At 42.0% G+C, this 8,239-nt stretch overlaps 2 pseudogenes; both read right to left on the bottom strand.

Moving 5' to 3' along the window:
- Positions 1 to 1,225: 1,225 nt before the first annotated feature.
- Positions 1,226 to 1,341, bottom strand: LOC111738076 (annotated as a pseudogene).
- A 4,380-nt stretch (positions 1,342 to 5,721) lies between these two features.
- On the bottom strand, positions 5,722 to 5,837 carry LOC111738079 (annotated as a pseudogene).
- Positions 5,838 to 8,239: the final 2,402 nt, after the last annotated feature.

The following is an 8,239-nucleotide window of genomic DNA, read 5'->3' as shown; positions in this document are numbered from 1 at the left end:
GCCTCTGTAGGGCAAAGACGGAAATCGTAATAGCAAAGAAAAATCTCTGCTTCCACACTCTGACGTTTGCTCTTGTGAGGATTAAAAGAAAATATGTGAATCTCCCAAATCTTGATAAAATGTCGTCCTCTCTACTCGCATCACAACTACAGGGAAAAAAAAATCTCACCTCAAAAAGAAACATGGGACGATTTGCTATTAATTTAGCATTTCTGGGAGTAGACAGTCTATGGTGAAGCTGCCATAGTCTCTCCTTTTTTTATTTTTTATGTTTTGACTGAAACGCAAGCTCCCCTCACTCCAGGGTGGTGTTTATTATTTACTGCTCTTTTGTGAAAGGTTTCTTTTACAATGTAAACTCCCAGACTCCTCCCAGGCCTCTTCGGTCAACCCCTTGCCTTGATCTGACACCATGATCAGAATTCCCGGATGTGATGAACGGCACTGGACGAGGCAAGCACCTTCCACTTAGTAAAATAATTATGCAGCCTACTCATTATTTTCATGACTCTTTCTGATTGATTGAGAAAGGGCAAATAGAAACTGTGGATTGTCTTTGAGATTTAAATTCAAGTAGCAGAGCCCCAAATTCAAAGTCACCCTTCAAGCAGAAATGGCAGTGGGCTGATTCTGTTTTGACGTGGGAGGCTGGTTTACATGCATTTGTTTGCACTTTGAGTTTTGGTTATTTTCCACCAACTGGCGAAGAATCAGAATCGAGTGAGGGCCAAGGAAGAGCCCACCTCTGTCTAAGTTATGAGTTTAAGAGCCAATATATAATGGAAATTCCAAAAAAAGAGCTTTGCGCCCTCGCTGCACTGTCCCTCAAAATACAATGTGAAGGATCAGGGGATGGGAAGGAGGAAGAGGATTTTTTTAACTAACTATAGGTGTCCATCCCTTCGTATTTAGCTTACCGGACAAATGCAAAACAGCACCGTTAATGTGTTGTTTTTCTGAGCCTGGACTGCGCATGTGCAAACTGCTTTTCCTTTGTTATCCTTCCTGAGTTTGTTTCACTTGTGATTTCTATCATAAACCGGAACTAGAATTTTTTAGGAAATAAGGAAGACTAATAAAATTCCGAAAGCCATGCAATGTCCTCGGATGTCAGTGACTATGTCAAAACTGTTTTACAAAACCTTTGTAAGAGACGAGATGACGGATTATTATCTTTCCCCTCATTCAATATTTATTTATTATTTTTATTATTTATTATTATTTATGGCTACAGCACCCGCTCTTCCTAGGTGGTCTCCTATCCAAGTACTAACCAGGCCCGACCCTGCTTAGCTTCTGAAATCAGACATCGGGTGTGTTCAGGGTGGCGTGGCCGTAGACCATGGACTGTGCCTCTACTGGGGCACAAACCCAGGACCTTCTGCATGTAAAGAAGACGCGCTGACCACTACACTATGGAACCACGTCCTCGTTCAATATTTAGTGCTTTTCTGCTTTTAATCAATTGCAGGAGAGGTAACCCCAATTAATTCCCAGAATAACAAAAAAAGATGACTTATAGGTAGTAGGGTAGCGTTAATTTCTGTTTTCTAGCAGAGGATGGGAGACTCTCGTGCCTGGCGCATGGTGAATCAGAGAGAATAAAGTACAAAAAAAAATTATACGATTAACTCATCAGACATATTCACGGCACTGTCTTGCTCTAGGACAATCTCTTTTATAATTTTAAAAGGCAGATGAAAAGTAGAAGCATTGCCCTGGGATTGCCAAAGAGGGTCACAGATAAAATGATGATGCCCCCATCATGTAGGAAGACCACCGCATCCTCCAGGCAGCCCGGATTCAGGGAACGCAAGGTGGAGGAGGGTACGATGCCAGCAGAGGTGAAGGACAGAGGGGCCCTGACACTCGACCGTGTCCATGGCCCCGTGGTTGTGACAGGGTCCAGGATGGTCCACTCGGAGCTTGCCCTTAAGTCGCTGCTTTTTGAAAGCTCCCCCGGCCCATTTCAGTCACCGTGTTCTCCAAAAGCCTATCCCATAATCTCCATTTGGGTCATTTGAGCCCTTTTTTCAGCTCCAACCTCTCTTTTTCCTACAGGTGTTATGACTTTATGACACTCCCGTGGTCGAATCCTACAGTATAGGCAGCGCATCGTATCACAGCCCGCATTTACCGAGTGCCCGGGGTGCCAAGTCACTCGGCAGGACCGAGGAGAGAACAGAGAGCAAGACCGACATGGTCTGTGCTCACAGGAAGCTTCTAGACCACTGGGGAAAGCAAGCAAACAAACAAAAAGTAAACAAGCGAACAGATCAAATAATTACCAACTAGCTCCAGCTGGTGTAACATGCGGTGTTCTAACCGATAGCAATAGTAACTAATGAAATATGAATGAACACACAATTAACAAACCCATCCTTTTATACAGCCTAGTCCATAAAAACAGCGATCAGATATCAGAGATCTAACTGATGACTTCATATCAGCCCCACCGAACTGGGTAGCATTTCTAGATTGCGTTATATTCACTGGTGGGTTTCTTGTGTCTTAGCTTTGAGCCATTCTCATCATGGGGGTGGGGAGGAGCTCCAACCGCAACCCCTCCACCGGAATAGCAGTTGGTGTATTATTTGATGGGTTTAACTCTTGCCCTCAATATGTTGCAATGCTCCCAGCTGTAATTCATATTTCCTATGACTTGCTCGTCCACGTCGATTTCACCGTGTTCATTATTCGAATCCAGTACGTTTCGCTTCATATGCCAACAGCGTTTTCCACCCCGTCTCATTTCCAATTGTTTTTCTTTCTTTTTTTTTTTTTTTCCAATATTCTCTATCCATTTTCATCTAGGAGTTTCATTTCCATCTCGGAGTCTCTTTGAACTCTACTCTTAACATTTCATTAGCATTTCGTCTCTGCTTTCTGTGAGTTTTCTCATGCGACTCAGGCGTTTTGAGATGACATCTCAAAACTTTTGAAACGACATCTCAAAACTTTTGAAACTCTGAGTTAATAAGTGCTTGCGATGCGTACAGTTCTTCAATTAAGAAACTGAACTCTCAGAAATGCATAAAAATAGTCATGCATTGCATTAGGTACAAAAGAGGATATTTCTTCAATGTTACCTTAAGTTGAATTTTAGAATACAGTAAATACATGTTCTTATATGCATACAATTTATGTCAATAGTCACTCTCTCTTTGTCTGTCTCTGAGTTAATGTCAACATTTAGAAATGACCACAACTGGTTTCTCCCAATCATTACATGCTTTGCATTTATTGGCTGGACAGTGATTTTCAACTCTGGCTGTACCTAAGACTCATGTAATTTAAAACACAGCCATCATACTCCACGCCAGAGCAATCGAATAAAAATATTTATACGTGGGTCCCAGCAATGGTATTTTATAAAAGTTCCCCAGGTGATCTTGATGTGAAAGCAAAAACAAACAAACAGACAAACAAACAAACAAAACAAAAATAAAAAAAAAACAAAAACGAAACAAAACAAACAAAAAAAGCACCAAAAAACCGCACCCAGCTATGTCTCGGAGACACACTTAGAAGTGTTTTGGATACACAGCATATGAGACGTGCTAGGAAGAAAATAAAAACCATTGTGAGATGCGTATTTATCGTGACTATTTTACTTTATGTATTTTCTGACACTTTAACATCTGGGGCCTTGCTGATCTCGGAGAGACCAAAGCCCATCTCTCCCAGCGATCTCCATTATCCAGCTCTCAGAATCCAGGCCCATCTCCATCCATACTGTGTACCCGAGGACCAGATCCCAGATAACCATAGAAAACCACTGCGCTCCAGAGTCCAGCGAAATTATTCAGACCAACCTAGTCCTAAGCCTTGGTGGCCTGCCTTGTCTACTTTTTTCCCTTTGGTCCTTCTGCCTCCTGACCCATCCTGGTACCTCTCTAGGTGGCCCTGCATGCTGTGGCATGCCTCCTGTTTTCCAGCATCTCTGTGTACAAACTTCTTCCTTCATGAGCATCGTTTTCATGTTTGCGTGTCTTATTGTGCCCAATAAAAACAAATCCCGGATGCCCTTTAAGACAATAGAGAAGGCTTCTCAGAAAAGGTGGTATTTATGCCAACACCTAGAGACCGAAAGGGAGATAGCTTTGAAAAAGAAGGAACAAAACATCCAGAAAGACAGATCCCCACAAGGCAATATCCTGAAAATTAGATGCCACAAGAAACCAGAAATAAAATGACATAATTGTTCTCTCTGTTTTTTGTTTTTTTTTTTTAAGTTGTTAAATCTAGTAAGAAAGATAACTAAACAATGAATTCTGATTTAAGGAGAAAGCGAGGCTAATTTCTTTGATGAGAATTCGTGAACTTCAGAATTTCTTTGGTATGAGTATGCACAGCCTGCTTTAACACAGTCGCGCATTATTATATGACGTCGTTTTGGTATTTCAAACGCATGTTCATTTTTGCTTACGTTTCTCGTGTATTTTCGCCTCCCTCTCCTTTCTTCGTTGTTGTTACCATGTGTATCCCGTAAATAGCTCACAGTCGAATTTCGTTTTTAATCTAATCCGAGCCTGTTTTGTATAAAAGATGACAATCTGTTTTCAAGTGGAGCTTTATAACCTCCGTTCGGTCTTATGTCTGTCAGTGGATGTGGCCCATCTATCACTTGAAAGAGTCTTTATCTTATACCGCCTCAGGCTCTCAAGATAAAATCGTGGGCCATTCCTCCGTGTTGGAGCTCACGCCCAGGAGAGAGAAGCTGAGGGGATCGGGTAGAATTAAGATCAGGTAAAGATAATATCTGGAACCAGCGCCTCCCTCTCCGAGGCCATTTATAGGGGTCTTCCTTCTTTCCTCCGCTTCTCTGATTGTCCATCCCTCCCCTGGCCCCACTCCCACCTGCCAACTGCCTTCCCACGTGCTACCCATCTCTTCCTTCCAGGCTTCCCTCCTCCCCATCGCTCTCACGATGAACCAAACTCGAAAGCGAAACCTCGCCGATGAGTTCACGAGCTGAAGCTTCCTAGGTAGCAGGTCATCGATTAAGGGGACCGTGTCACGTGGTCTAAGATATTTCTCAGTCAAAGGTCTTTGCTGCTGGAAAAATAGGAAGATGGGAGTCTCAAAGATAGGGGGACTCAAAAAACTCTTGAAGCCCTTAGAAAAATCTCATGTTACGTCCTGGCCCCCCATTTCTCTCCCTGGAGATTGCCCCCACAAATGCTTTCTCTGAAACATCAAGCCTGTTCTGGTGGGTGAGGGATCTTCGGCGTTTATTATTTATTTAGCATCTTCACACTTCTTAAGGGACATTGCAGCCACTAGCCTCATCCCAGGGGGCGTCCAGCTCAAGGAAGTATTCGTCCATTAGCACCTGGCCTGTCCCAGTAACTGAACCTCCGAAGTCCTCGGCTTATGATACCTCTCACGGGACGTCACCATGGGCTGCAGGCTCTGGGCTTTATTTACCCAGACTTGAGTTCAAAGCCACACACCTTACCATTTATGATCTCTGGGACCTTGTGCGATTCCTTTAAAGCTACAGGTCTCATACTTTAAAAGAAAGTATATGACCTCTTGTGTTGTTTTGAGATGAAATGAAATAATATCGGCCTCCTGCCTGGCTCCATGCTGACCGTGATCATTATGACACGATAGTACTCAGTTTTCTATAGCGACCAAACGACTCTGCTATCTAAACAACCTTCACGCCAAGGACATCTAAGGAAATGATTATCTTAATTTTTTAATTATTATTTATGCTTACAGCACCTGGGCTTCTTAGGCGGTCTCCCATCCAAGCACTAACCAGGCCCGACCCTGCTTAGCTTCTGAGATCAGACATCGGGCTTGTTCAGGGTGGCATGGCCGTAGCCCATGGACCGTGGCTCCATTGGGGCACGAACCCAGGACCTTCTGTGTGTAAAGCAGATGTGCTAACCACTACACTGTGGAACCACGTCCTTGATTTTTAAAATGAAGTTTATTCAGTTAAAAACATTTAAAATAGGTATTATGTCACATTGCAGAGTACCACAGAACCAAGAGAATCAGCTAAGACCTTGAAGAATAGCGTTGGGTGCTACAGCCTACTCACTACACAGGCCACTGTTTGAAAACTTATTTTTAAAACTGGGCAAAGTACAAAGGGAAATAGTTCAATGAGTTTTAAGCAGTGTGATCACATGGGAAGTAAATTCAGTATATATGAATTTTCAAGAGACTCTATCAGGACAAGGCAGAGAGCATTTGAGAGGGAAAAAAACTAGAATTTCTAGGAACTTTCATCTCAAGTCGGTTATATATACACAGAAAGACTAAAGCTGAGAAAGAAGCTCGCTTGGCCTGATGGACTAAGAGGGGGAATGTGGTTGCTAGAGGGCCTGTTGAGATCTGAAACACATAAAGAAGCATTAGAATCAGAGATTGGCCCCCCAAATTGGTAGAGGAGTAGACCTCTTTCTCACTGTACAGTTCCATTTAAAGCCGCTCCTCCAAATCTAAACCGTTTATGAAAACAAATCTATTTTGTCTGACGTCTTAGTCTAAAGCTTACATTTAAATCGATAGGCAAACATAAAAGATTTCACGCAGGAAGTTACATTGTCATTTCTCACCTGCCCGAGGAGAAGGAACGAAGACTGGGAGAAACGGTTTATTTTTTTAATGCTGATCTTGCAATATTCTTGTGCTGATCTTTTCTGCGATCCCAATTTTCAGTTATGTCATTCAGAAAGCATCATCTTACCGGACTGGTTTAAACCAAAACGATGAAATGGCAGCTGCCCCTCAAACGCTTCGCAAGTTATAATCAGTACAGAAGTTAAATAATATATCAAAGGACACTCTGTCTTTTTATGACGATATAAAGAGGAGAGAGTGAACATCTCAGTGTCCACAATACTTTGGATATGATAAGACCGAACACACCCCCACCCCAACCCCAACCACTTTTTCCAATTTCCATTTCGAAGGTGGTACGTGGATGCTTTGTAATCGGTGCTGGGATGGTTTTTTTTTTTTTTTTTTTCCTCTTCCCTGACGTTCACTTGCCAAGAATATCATTATGAGATTCTGCAGTAACAAGCATTCTTCTGTTCAAATTTATATCAATTAGTTTAGGACAGTAATTCAATTGGATGGCCTACTGGACAGTCGACCTTTTTCCTTCTCTTTCAGCCAAAAGCAATTTTTTTCATAGGGAGCCTTGGAAAGAATTGCTGTTTTAATAATTAGTTATTGATCACGGCCAATGCCATGGTAAGCACCATCGGATTAGGCAGAGACCAGCACATCGGGAAGTGGGGGTTCCCTTTGTCAAGATTATGGGGTGTCGGAGGGTGGGGGTGGGGGAAGGGAAACAAAGCACTGACAGAATGAGAGATCAAAACTCGCTTAATTAGGGACGTTTTCATCTTCGATGAGGATTCTTTTCATTTGCAGAAGTAGAAGTCAATCTTTCACCTTGGATAAATTCAACACCGAATTATATAAAACTCCTGAACTAAGATATAGCAATTTAATCTTATATCTCCATTTAAAAACACTGCGAAAGACCAGATAGGAGTTAAGTAGACTTGGAGACCACAAAAAATAGCTTTAAAACAACACCATACAAAGTTATTTTGATAAATTAACCCTGCTTTGGCCAACATTTTTGCCTCGCCACCATTAACCCCCATGCCCTGAAATGCCCATTAGAAACCATTTGGACACAAGCATGAAGAGACCATAACAATTATAGACAGTAGCTTTAAAAGTATAATTGACTTTTCTGAGTGCTAATTTAAGCATCACTTTAGGGCTGCATAAAAATCTTCACATATGAGCCACTTAATGGAAGGAGAAACTTAAAAGAATGATTTGATTGTACTTTGAGGGGGGAGAAATGTTTCCATTAGTTGTATGATCTCTTCCTAGAATAGAAAAAAAAAAAAAAAAGCACTGAAAATGTACAGCAAAGTGACAAAGAAGTCACTCACAACTTCTGGTGAGTTTGAAGGTGGGTACACCCCATGCTTATGCTGACAAAGCGAGAGGTTTTTAAGTTGAAATCAACCAGCTCCATGATAGAGTGACGATGATGTAGAACTACTTTTTAAAATAATATTATTTTGAAAATGAATATGTGGATACAGAGATGAATTAAGTCACTTGACTCTAGGGGGTCCCCCCAGGAGGGGGGTGGGGGGACACATCTCCACTAATTTTGCATCGAATTTCAGACAGTTCTGATGGTTCAAAAGCGTAGAATCTCATTCAAATGTTGGGACTGTTT

Source organism: Pteropus vampyrus, unplaced genomic scaffold (assembly GCF_000151845.1).
Source record: "Pteropus vampyrus isolate Shadow unplaced genomic scaffold, Pvam_2.0 Scaffold34, whole genome shotgun sequence".
Lineage (NCBI taxonomy): Eukaryota > Metazoa > Chordata > Mammalia > Chiroptera > Pteropodidae > Pteropus > Pteropus vampyrus.
Note: the sequence above shows the minus strand (reverse complement) of the source record. Positions and strands in the feature narration are given on the sequence as shown.